Source organism: Mus musculus, chromosome 9, assembly GCF_000001635.26.
Source record: "Mus musculus strain C57BL/6J chromosome 9, GRCm38.p6 C57BL/6J".
NCBI classification, from domain to species: domain Eukaryota; kingdom Metazoa; phylum Chordata; class Mammalia; order Rodentia; family Muridae; genus Mus; species Mus musculus.
The window spans coordinates 84,606,100-84,619,489 of NC_000075.6; the positions used below are offsets into that span (position 1 = coordinate 84,606,100).

The window sequence follows — 13,390 nt, forward strand, 5'->3', positions numbered from 1 at the left end:
TGTGAAAAAAATTAACTTTATTAGATATTTTCTTTATTAACATTTTAAATGCTATCCCGAAAGTTCCCTATACCCTACCCCTGCCCCACTCCCCTACCTACCCACTCCTACTTCTTGGCCCTGGCATTCCCCTGTACTGGGGCATATAACGTTTGTAAGACCAAGGGGCCTCTCTTCCCAATGATAGCCAACTAGGCCATCTTCTGCTACATATGCAGCTAGAGATATGAGCTCGGGGTGGGGGTGGGGTACTGGTTAGTTCATATTGTTCCTCCTATAGGGTTACAGACCCCTTTAGCTCCTTGGGTACTTTCTCTAGCTCCTCCATTGGGGGCCCTCTGTTTGATCCTATAGATGACTGTGAGCATCCACTTCTGTATTTGCCAGGCACTGGCATAGCCTCACACGAGACAGCTATATCAGGGTCCTTTCAGCAAAATCTTGTCTTGTCAAAAACTACTTACTGATTTAATACATTCCCCCATTAAAATTTTAATGTAGATCTTCACAGTAATGGGAAAATTCCACTTCGTGTAGAAACAAACAGCAAATCCCAGGATAGAGAAGCAACCCAAATAATAAAGGATTATGTTGGATAGACTATATTCACAAATTTTAAATTCTATTACAGAAATATAATAATAAAAAGCATGGTATTAGTATGGAAACATAGACATTGATCAATCAGAATTGAAGACCCAGGCATAATTCCATATTCTTTTTTTCCCATAATTCCATATTCTTATAGGTACTTGAATTTTGACAAGGAAGGCAAAAAATGCACATGTGAGAAAAGATAGCATCTTCAACCAAAGGTCATGGTCAAACTGGATACGTATATGTAAAAGAATGAAAATAGATTTATATCCATTCACTCTGCACAAAATAATTTCATCTGAATCTAAACTTCAATGTAAGAACAAGTAGTCTGAATTTTACAAAGAGAAGGTAGACAATAATCTTGAACTCACTGACCCAGGAATGAACTTTCTAGACAGGACTCTAGTAACATAGGCCTCAAAACCAGAATTCAGTAATTGATAATAATTAATAATCTCAAAGGGGTGGTTTTCAACATTCATAATGTTGCGACCCTTTAATACCATTCCTTCTATTGTAGTGACCCACAACTATAAAATTATTTTCATTTCTATTTCAAAATTAGAAATTTGCTACTTTATGAATTTGTAATGTAAATATCTGTATTTATGGTGGTGTTAGGTGACCCCTATGAAAACGTCATTCAAGACCCTAACAGGAATCATGGCCAACAGGTTGAGAACCACTATGTTAAAAGCTTCTGTACAGCAAAATACACCATGCCAGCAAACTGGCAGCCTACAGATTAAGGAAAGAGAAAAACCTACCAGTTATGCATCTGATAGAGGGTTAATATCTAGAGTATAATAATAATACCCCTGAACATGATGAAAACAAATAATTTTAAAAATAGGGTAGAGAGCTAAACAGACAATTCTGAGAAGATACAACAGAGATGACCGAGAGACACTTGAACAAATCTTCATCATCCTTAGCCATCAGGGAAATGCAAATCAAAACTACATTGAGACTTTATCCTACCCCAGTTAGAATGACCAAGATCAGTATTGCAAATATACACTAGAAAAGATGAACTCAAAGGGAATCATTTATTCATTGATATTGGGATTGCAACCTGATACCACTACTCTAGAAGTTTGTGTAGAGGCTACACAAGAATCCGAGAATCAACCTAGTGAAAGATCCAGCTGCAAAAAATTATTGGACATAAACCTGAAATAGTCGGCATCTTACTAAAGAGATGCCGGCTCTTCTGTTTTTATTGCTTGTACATTAATGGTAGTCAGGAATTGTAATCAGCCTAAATGTGAATTAACTGATGAATATCTATGCAATTTTAGACATGAAATATTATTTAGCTGTTAAGAGAAATGAAATTATAAATTTGCAGATAAAGGATAGAACAAAAAAATCATCCCAAGTGAGAAAAAAACCATAAAATAACAAAATTTCATGTTTTCTATCATGTATGAATGTAAGCTTCTAAGTTTTAGATATGTGTGTTTTTTAATATGAATACCCAAAGAATTTAACTAGCTATTTTTTCAGTTTTAAAAATCTATTTGGAATATTAAACATGATAGAAGCAGAAAAAAAAATCTTTTATGAAGTCCTCTATGAAAGGGTATTGTGACACATTCCTGATTAGACAGAAAATGTACCATCTCCAAGGGAGAATACTCAGAGTAACTGTGGCTTCATAGAACAAATTAAGTAGTGTTCCTTCTAGTTTCTAGTTTGTGGAATAGTAGGTCTTCTTTGAAGGTCTGATAGAATTCTGCATTAAAACCATCTGGTCCTGGGTGTTTTTTTTTTGTTTTTTTTTTTGTTTTTTTTTTTGTTTTTTAATGACTGCTTCTCTTTCCTTCCTTCCTTCCTTCCTTCCTTCCTTCCTTCCTTCCTTCCTTCCTTCCTTCCTTCCTTCCTTCCTCCCTCCCTCCCCCTCCCTCTCTTTCTTTCTTTCTTTCTTTCTTTCTTTCTTTCTTTCTTTCTTTCTTTCTTTCTTACTTTTCTTTTTCTTTTTCAAAAATTTTTATTCGATGTTTTCTTCATTTACATTTCAAATATTATCCCCTTTCCTAGTTTCCTCTCCAAACGTCTCCTATACCCTACCCCTGCCCTGCTCCCCAACCCACCCACTCCTGCTTTCTGGCCCTGGCATTCCCCTGTACTGGGTCATATAATCTGCTTCTATTTCTTTAGGGGTTATGGGACTGTTTAGATGGTTTATCTGATCCTGATTTAACTTTGGTACCTGATATCTGTCTAGAAAATTATCCATTTCATCCAGATTTTCCAGTTTTGTTGAGTATAGGTTTTTTGTAGTAGGATCTGATGATATTTTGAATTTCCTCCGTTTCTGTTGTTATGTTTCCCTTTTCATTTCCAATATTGTCAATTTGGATACTGTCTCTGTGCCCTTTGGTTAGTCTGGATAAGGGTTTTTCTATCTTGTTGATTTTCTCAAGGAACCAGCTTTTAGTTTTGTTGAGTCTTTGTATAGTTCTCTTTGTTTCTACTTGGTTGACTTCAGCCCGGAGTTTGATTATTTCCTGCTGTCTACTTTTCTTGGGTTTATTTGCTTCTTTTAGTTCTAGAGTTTCAAATGTGCTGTTAAGCTGCTAGTGTATGCTCTCTCCTTTTTCTTTTTGGAGACATTCAGAGCTATGAGTTTTCCTCTTACCACTGCTTTCATTGTGTCCATAAGTTTTTGTATGTTGTGCTTTCATTTTCATTAAATTCTTAAAAAAATCTTTAATTTCTTTCTTTATTTCTTTCCAGACCAAGTTATCATTGAGTAGAGAGTTTTTAGATTCCACATGTATATGTGGGCTTTCTGTTGTCTTTGTTGTTATTGAAGATCAGCCTAAGTCTGTGGTGATCTGATAGGGTGCATGGATTATTTTAATCTTCGTGTGACTGTTGAGGCTTGTGACTTTGTGAAGGGTCCACATCAAGGGACTGATGGCTCCAGCTGTATATGTAGCAGAAGATGGCCTTATATGGCATTAATTGGATGGGAGGGCCTTGGTTCTGTGGAGACTCAATGCCCCAGTATAGGGGAATGCTAGAGAGGTGAGGCAGAAGTGGGTAGGTGGGTAGGAGAGCATCATCATAGAACCAGGGGGAGGAGGGTGGGATAGGGGATTTGTGGAGGGGAAACCAGGAATGGGGATAAAATTTGAAATGTAAATAAATAAAATATTCAAGAAAAAAATTAAAAGAATTTAGCATATATTAGGGAGACCATAAAACTACTAGACATCATTTGCCACCAAGTATAATCTCTAGTGCCATTAATAGATTATATCTTATTCAGTCTTTCTTCAAATAGGTCATATAAATTTTCTCACCCCCACATATCATAGGCTTATTTCCAACTCTCCATAACCAGGTGATAATGTACCTATGCTGAAAACACACAACTTACATACATAGATCATCAAATATGAAAAGACAGAACTTGGGCCCAACTTAAAGCTTCATCCTTACTCTCCATGCTATTGGAAGGTACTCTGTACCCTACCAAAGAAGAAAATTAATTACTAATATCACCCAGCTAGAAAGCCTATGACCTGCAACAGCATCCTGCCATCCAAATATACTGATGTAACAATAACACAAATTTTAAGACGAGGAGTCAGAAAGATCATGTGAGCCAAAGGTAATAGATGATTCTAAAGAAAATAGTATCTTTCAAACACACCAGGACTGATGCATACATGAACTCACAGAGACTGTGATAGCATGTGGAAGATTTGCACACAGTCAGACCAGAGAGAATGCTAGCACACAAAGGAAAGTAAACACAAAAACCTACCCTTAACCAAAAAGCTATTTGCAATTGATACCTGCCAGAAGAGTGAATATCAGTTTCTTCAGTTGGGTGTCATTGGCATATCAATCACACTCTAGGTCATGTGCCATACCCAAGAGTCATTGGGCAACACAAAATGAACTGAATATTGTTTTTGTAGCCCCTATCTTTTTTGAATTTTTGGGTTATATGACTTTTTTTGTTTTAAGGTTTTTATTTAATTGCTTTCTGTGCACATGAGAAGTCAGAGACACAGAAATACACACATAGAAACATACATACACACAGATATAGAGATGAGTGAATTTGAAATTGGGTGTGCAAGGATGTGGATAGAATATCTAAGAGAAATTAAGTGAGTAAAAATATGATCAAAATATATTGTATTAAAATATTAAAAATTAATTAAAACAAGGCAAACCAACCTGTAGCGCTTACATTATTTGTGACCTGTGACCTATGTTTTCTCTATTTTCTGCACAGAAAAAGACCTTTGCACTTGTGAACTCACAGTAGCTGTGACTGGCTGTACAAGATCTGTGCATTGCTTAAGAGTGACACATAACCCGCCTTAGACAGTTGATGGCTGTTAGAGAAAGGTGAGTTAGTCTTCATTAGGAGTGTGATCCCTCATAAGTTGATCATACTTCACTGAATGACCCCATATTAATTAATAATTAATTAATGATTAAATTAAGTTATGTATTTAAAATAAAAATATGAGATGATGTTAGTTATGGAATTGGTTGCAATACTTTGGAGGGTAGTGGTAAACATCAGTATACATTTCATAAAAAACTCAATGAATAAATTTCAGAACTACTGCATGCATGGTTTCTGTAATTCCAGTATTCCTCCAAGGAAAGTGGTAGATAGAGAAAGGAGACTTTTCTTGAGGCTTTCAATAAACCTTGCCTGGAGTAAACACTATAGTAGAAACATTGCACGACCCTGCTTCAAACAACTCAACAATTGAAAAGTAAGTATTGACATCATAAAATCATCTTCTGTATGCAATGGGATACATTAGTGTGTTTGTGGTGTGTGTGTGTGTGTGTGTGTGTGTGTGTGTATTTGTGCACATATGCATAGATGCACAATATACTCACACATATCACATAGTACATCTAGGGATCTAAAAACCGCTCAGAGAATGAATCACTTCTGTTCTACTATGTGGGACCTGGTGATCAGACTCCAGTCTTCGGTCTTGGCAGCAAGTAAAGTTAGCTGCTAAGCTTTATCGCCAGCCCTGAATTCTTTCATGATTACTATAATCCATACATGATTTAACTTTATTAATTCATCCAGAGTTAAAAAAAATAAAACACCTTCTTCTCAGTGGGTCATAAACTGAATTACAGTAGGAGTCAGCCTTACCTAACAATGCAATGATGATACAGTAAAGTGTTTGCAGCCCACCCACACAGCACAGTTATGTAGAGCAACATCCTCTCTCTTCAAAAAAAAAAAGTCTAGCTGTTTTTCATTGTCATATTTTCCTCCTAATTAGCACCTCCCTTATTCTGGTTAGTGTATGACATGATGAGTTTCACTGTGACATTTTCACACATGCATCTTATGCACTTCACTTGTATTCTGTCCCTAACATCACACCCTAAACTCTGTAGGACTCTACCAAAAGTCCCTTACAATTCAAGGAAAGAATAAGACATGGAATAATCTTTTCTGACAATATCATTCTTTTAATTCTCCTATTTTTTATATTCTTATTGCACTGAAGAAAGAATGTCAAGATTGTTTTCTTAGATTTTCCCTTGTCCCTGTTTATTTTTTCCCTTTAAGTCTCTAGCTTTTCAGTCCATACCAATTTTCCTGTGCACATAGACACTCTTTTCCCTTCTTGGCTCACACAGCAGTATTTCATGGTCTGTCAGTGATCCATTACAACTGGACACCACATTATTGTTTAAAGAAAATTACTTTATTTCATTGTAGACTATCTTAATTGTCTAATATTTTCTTGCTGGAAGGTAGGAAGATTATTTTCTTCTGGTCCTGGAAAAGCACTCCCCTTTCATCAGAATGAGCTGAGTTAATATTTAAAATGATAAAGGCAATATTAATCTGAATTGCACTATTACTAAATTATAGTGTGCTGAGGCGAAGCTCACAGAGCAGAAAGGTTGTGACTTATAAATCCATGCTGACTCTAAGACACCATTTTCTTATCTTTAGATAAGTTAATGAAGAGGTAAAATGTCAGTAATAATATACAACACATAGCATCCACTATGGGTCAGCAAATGTTTCAACATGTAGTGATTTGGTTTACTTCTTTCAATGGCTCTGTGGCATGGGTAATATTATTATCCACATTTAAAAGTTAACACAACCACATCACAATGAAATTAAAATGCACATCTAAGACATGGCCAATTTGCCTTTGTTACTGAATGTTTACTAACCTACACTTTCTAATATTATGCTCTATTTTTAAAAACTACTTTTTAGTTATTCTTTGAAGATTTCATACATGTATTTAATGTATCTTGGTCATATACATTCCTGACTCTTCCTCTCAAACTCCCCTCTTGGAAATTCTCAACATACGCATTCTTTGTTTTTGGATTTATTATTGTAACCCACTCAGTCCAAATAGGTGTAGGATCATCATTTAGAACATGGACAACCTAACAGCATCCACCACCCACCAAAGGAAAGTGACTGCCCCTTCTCCAAATGCCATATGCTTCCCCTAGGAGAAGACATAGGTAGCGCCTACTCTATTAATGGTTGAAGTTTTAATTGACTTGATGTTTTGTGGGTCTCCTGCAGGTAACCACGTTGGAATGAGTTCCTGTATACAACAGCCATGCTATGTCTAGAAGAGAGCATTTCAGAGCTTTCTTCCAATTTTCTGGCTTTTATATTAGGCCCCTCTTTGGTAGTATTCCTTGAGACTTGGGGAAAGGAGCTGTTTGATATACATGCCTCATCATTGCCTGATCTCCCTCAGTCACTTATTTTCAGCCATTTAAATAGATAGTTTCTTCACTAACCACTCCTATTCACTGTGATAAGGTTATTGGACATGTTGAGAGCAGAGCAAATCTATGTATATAAACATAAATATTTAGAAGGCAATTTGACCTAACTCTTTAAGAGAGGTTCCCCCATAGGGCCAATGTACTTTCTATCAATATTTTTTTGGCCAATTTAGTCTAACAGCCATGAATTCCTTCCTATTGAGCAAGCCTTACATCCAATAGAAAGCAATTGGTTGCCACAATAATAATCTCTAAGACTATTTGCACCAATGGGCTTATCTTATCTGGCAGAGTGATAATATAGCAAGCAGTGTCTAGCATTCGGTAAAACAATTCATGTCTTCTCTATCAGATGCTGGTGTAGCACCTCAAGTACTACAAAAGTTAGCCAAAGGGAAAAATCATCTCAACTAAGATATATGATCTTCTTAGAATTGGGAACAAAACACCCATGGAAGGAGTTACAGAGACACAGTTTGGAGCTGAGACAAAAGGATGGACCATCTAGAGACTGCCATATCCAGGGATCCATCCCATAATCAGTTTCCAAATGCTGACACCATTGCACACACTAGCAAGATTTTGCTGAAAGGACCCAGATATGGCTGTCTCTTGGGACACTATGCCGGGGCCTGGCAAACACAGAAGTGGATGCTCACAGTCAGCTATTGGATGGATCACAGGGCCCCCAATGGAGGAGCTAGAGAAAGTACCCAAGGAACTGAAGGGATCTGCAATCCTATAGGTAGAACAACAATATGAACTAACCAATTACCCGTCCCCCCACCCCCCAAGAGCTCGTTTCTCTAGCTGCATATGAATCAGAAGATGGACTAGTTGACCATCAGTGGAAAGAGAGGCCCATTGGTCGGGCAAACTTTATATGTCTCAATACAGGGGAATGCCAGGACCAAGAAGTGGGAATGGGTGGGTGGGGGAGTGTGTGGGGGACTTTTGGGATAGCATTGGAAATGTAAATGAAATAAATACCCAATAAAAAAAGAAAAAAAAAGACACATGATCTTTTTTATTATTACAAAGATTTTTGAAGAGGGATGCTTAGCTTGAGTTATATCCAAGGCACAGTACCAGGTGATGATTCTTTATGGTGGAGCTAGTTTCATATCCAATTAGAGAGCAATTTGTTGCTCCCATATAGCACTAGTGCTACTACTGAACAAGTGGGTACAAGTAAGCATCTTATCTGGAATGTTGATCACAGAGTTGTAGGGTTCATAGCTTCAGGGATTAAGTCCTAGTATCTAGTTTTGGTTGTCAACAAAGAGGAATGGCAGGGATCTCTACTGGTTTAGAGCCTTCTAGTGTCTCCTTGAATAATAAATGACTCCTTAAGATCCATACCACCCTTGATTGTAAGGTTGTGTTTAATGACCTATAGCTTCTAGGAGTATCTATTTTATAATCACAGGGTATTTCCTTTCAAACTCCATTGTAAAGTAAATTATATATTTTTAAACTTGGTTATATGATAATATATTTCCATATGACTTTTCATAGACTCTTTGCTTTCACCAGCCCTCACATGCTGTCTCCTCATACTCCCCCATAGCTCAGCGTCACCCTCCATTGCTTAAATCTTTCCGCCCTGGGTATTCTTCTTCTTTATTCTCATAGTTCCTGCATCTATTTCTGCTCCCCTTTTAAGGTATTCTCTTACAAATTTCTTCTTTCTCATTTCTTGTCTTCAACAGGCAATTCATGCTGAATGCACAAAATTCAAGATTTGAAGTTAGGATACTCATTCCCCCAAGATTGGTAGAGTTTTTTTCTTTGATTGTTGGTTATTTCTCTCATTTTTTTCCTGTCAGGTTTTCTACTCACCTAAATTTCTCATATCAATTTTTTATATCTGAATACAATTTCTGAATCTATGGCTCAGGGAACATCTCAAAACCAGGGACAGAAAGAATGTAAAAAACCAGAATAACATGGATGCCTGTCGTGAAACAGTCTTTCACAGAAATAGCTGCATCAACAGGACCTAAACATGATAGTATCAATAGACATGATAATGAGGGGGGGAAATCTCATGTAACTAATGGTTGCTGAAATGAGAATTAACCTCCCCCAAGGATAAGCCCTTTAACTGGTTATTCTGTGCAAATATATCATCAGTCTAGAAAGCATACACATGCAAGCAAAAGCAGCCTCAATAGGTTGTATTAATATATTTATGTATATATTCATATGCAGCTTTGATAATGAAAAGAAGCTATTAATATGACAGTTGGGGTATATACAACAAGTTCAAGAGAGAGAAATTGGAAAGAGCTGGAGGGAAGAAAGGAAGGGAGTACATGATATAATCATATTTAACTAAAAATATATATAAAAAGAAAATAAGTTGGGTATAAATTCATCAACTTTCCCCCAAGTCTCTATCCCATTAGTAGTCTTGTCTGTTTTGTGCCAATATCATGATGTTTTTATTTACTACGGCTTTATAGTATAAACTGAAATCAGATATGAAAATACCTTTTAGCACTGCTGGTTTTGCTCCAGATCACTTTGGCTCTCCGGTATCTTGTTTGCATTTATACGATGCTCCTTGACCCCCATTTCTGTAAAGAGTGTAATGGGATATTTATTGTGATTCCATTGAATCTGTAGATTTGTGTTGCTAGGATGGCCATTTGCATGGTATTCAGTCTTCCAACGTATAAGAATGGGATTCCTTTCTGTCTTGTAGTGTCTTCTGTTTCTTTCCTCAGAATTGGAATTCTGTTTCATATTCACCATTAGAAGTGCAAAAGGAGGAGTTTCAGAATTATGCCTTATTAGGATATGGTGGTTTGCAGGCTGAAACTTCATTTTGCTGCTTAATTATATGACTTACATATGGAAAGGATTATCTTAGTAAATAAAATATTACTGAAGAGCAATCTCACTGGGCTCTAAGACATTTCAATGAGATAGACATATTAAATTATCATGCACATTTCTTGATAAATTACAAGTAAAAATTTAAACTTTCCATCAGTACTTAGTTCTTTACTTATCATGATTAGCTTGAATAATTTCTAATGACATTCATAATAGAATTGGTTATGCTCATTTTATGAACATGAGGGGGAAGTTCAGTGAATATATTTCATTAATATTTTATAGCATGAGTTTTAATGATTTTCGATTTTGATTATTGCAGAGATGTCTTTTGGCTCATCTCCTAAATAGTACTTGAAGCAGACAAGTTAAAAAGGGTAAAATTGGTTACACTCTTTTACAGCATACAGTGGAGAACCAGTGTGTAATTTTTATTTTCTATGCATCTTCTATTTAATAAAAAATGCCATTTCATTACACCAAAGATCCAGAGAGCTAAATTTGTATTTCGGGCCCCATCAGTGAGACCATTAGGAAAAGAACTTTTCTGCTCTGCATATCACATGTCCCATCTTTTAAATAAAGAAACCTTTGGTGAATTGAAAAAGGATGTTGGACTTGTAAGAATACACAGGTGTTCTTAATAGTCTGTATAATTTGAATTAATAAAATCCATGTTGTGATCATGATATAAATAAACAAATGAATGTCTACACACAAAGAAATAACAATAATGGTAGGAATAACAAAATATCATTGTATGAGTTCTAATGTATTTGTACAGTATGCTATGATGCAATAAAAGACTGAAAGAGAGAGGAACTTAGAGAAAATGGTTTCCTGCCTGAATTAATATTCTCTAGGGAGTCCATGTTGCTGTGGGTGGCATCATTCGTTGTTGCTGTGCTTGTGTACATACAGTTTCACATAAATATATTTATACTGAGATGATAATAGATATCTAAAATGTATTCCCCAGATACACACATGAATTAATATGGGAGAGAGCTTCACTGCAGGTCAAAAAATGGGTTGAAGCAAAGCAAAAAGAGAAATGACTCCCGCCAATAATTAAGTGATTCCAAACCATTCTTTCACTCTATTAAGAAAGTATAGTGAGACCCACAAAGATGCTTCTATGGACGTAGAGACATCCAGGAGGCTAAGACTCTTCCTTCTGATTCTGCATGTGCATGATAAGACACATATGCATGCTAATTCAGTATAACTGAAACTGGAGATTTACTTAGACTTGCATGAGCTCCTCTGACTCTTGAAGGAATAACAAACTTGTAGTCAGGTCCACTTTATCAGCTGTAAAGGTGATCAAGGTGAGGCTGCAGCTAGTTTTAATGTGTTGGCAATTACAGAAGGTGTTATAAGTAAATGCTAGTTACAAATAAATACAGCGAGATTTACAGTTGTTAGTGCTCAGGTTTACTATAGAGGATAATTTGTATTATTTTGATTTATTAGGCAGAGATATACTTAACTAAATATATAGCACTGAAAAGGTAATTATCAAAATGAAATCTAGAGGTTACAATGAGCGGTCATCACTTCAATGGAATAAAGTTCATGTTAGAAGAGAGAACAATACAGTAGAAAAAGCTAGAAAATGAATTTTCTTTCTTAAACAAAGGTAGAAATAATTGGATAAATTTTCTCAAAAGATAGGAATGGCTCATATTTTCATGAGCAAAATAATGAAGCACAGAAATCAGGAAAGTAAAGTACATAACAATATTAAACATTCAGATCATACTACTGAGATCCCACTACATGCCTGTGTCTTCGTCACTAGGGCAGACAAGGGAAACAGAGATACATGGCCCAATTTCCCAACACACAATAGAAAGGCCAAGGAAAGCAAAATAACATAAAATAATTGAAAGTCAATTTAGAAATCAATAGAAACAAAGAGTAGTACATCAAGAAACACAGAGTTCTGTTGGGAAATCTTTTACTAAATTGAACACTCGAGAAAACATTAATGAATGTAATTACTGTGCTACTGCAAAGTAAATATAAAGAAGGATTCAGGGAAGGTAAGTGCAAGCTTACTCACTCCTGAATTCTCCCTACCACTTCCAGGTCCTATAGATTAATGTACTAGCTTTGGACACAAAAGCTCATGTCCAAGCCTCAAACACACAAGTACCCACTCCATTCCAGCATTCCAGCGTTCCAGCAAGGAGGAACACAGCTGCTCTGATCAGTTTTCATGCTCAGAGAGGATTTTGAGATAAGATACTTGAAAGAAAACTGACATTGGTGTTCCTCTTCTTGAACATACATGTCTGTGGGAAATAATTAGTTGCTGTTGTATCTGGGAGCTATCTCTTTGAATTGAGATAAAACTCTAGCATATTTTGTGCACCATTGTTTCTGCATGGTGTGTTCCAATGTCAACTCACTGCTTGCAGCAAGGTTCAAAAACAATGAGATCCAACAATGTCTCAAGATTGAGGACTTAGTGCCTCTGGTACTTTCTGGAGCCAGCCCAAGTACAGCTATCAACTTGAAAGACAAAATATAGGTTCTGTAGCTGAGATGCTATCTCACTCTTTATGTGATAAAAGTATAACCTGGTTCAGACACTGTAGAAAACAGTCTGGGAAAGTCTCAAAAACTGGAGGTAGAACTACCAGATGAAACAGCTGTACTACTCCTGAGCATGGTCACAGAAGAATTTTATCCCACCACTGAGATACTTGTCCATTCATGCTTATTGCTGCTGTATTTATAATAGCAACACAATAGAATTAGTATAGATGTCTTCAATAAGATGAAAATAATGGTACAGGGCTGGGAGAAGGCTTAGTTAGTAAATTACATACAATTTTGCTGACCTGAGTTCAATCATCAGCACCCATAAGAATCTGGACACAGCAATAAAGACTTGTAATCCTATGTAGGCAAAACAAACAGAGTACCAGGCCTCAAAGAGTGACTCTGCCTTATAAAATAAGGTAGATGAATACTGAGGAATGATACCTGAGGTTGAACTCTGGACTCACCTGTGCAGACAACCACATGTAGCCTCATACACGTGAATGTGAGCATACACATGCAAAGAAAATGGGATATACACACATCTTAGGGTTTTGTCCAGATGCTAAGAAAAGTGTTGTAAGATCTACAGGGAAATGGGTGG

General features: G+C 36.3%; 1 long non-coding RNA gene across 2 annotated transcripts in view; it reads left to right on the forward strand.

The window, feature by feature from the left end:
- The window catches only part of Gm39388, a 31,353-nt gene extending 23,959 nt beyond the window's left edge, over positions 1 to 7,394 (forward strand). For both annotated transcript variants that reach the window (XR_870968.1, XR_870970.1), the window contains exons 3-5: positions 4,862 to 4,977; positions 5,228 to 5,357; positions 7,178 to 7,394. This is a non-coding gene — a long non-coding RNA (predicted gene, 39388). The remainder of the gene's footprint in view (positions 1 to 4,861; positions 4,978 to 5,227; positions 5,358 to 7,177) is intronic.
- The last annotated feature ends 5,996 nt before the right edge of the window (positions 7,395 to 13,390 follow it).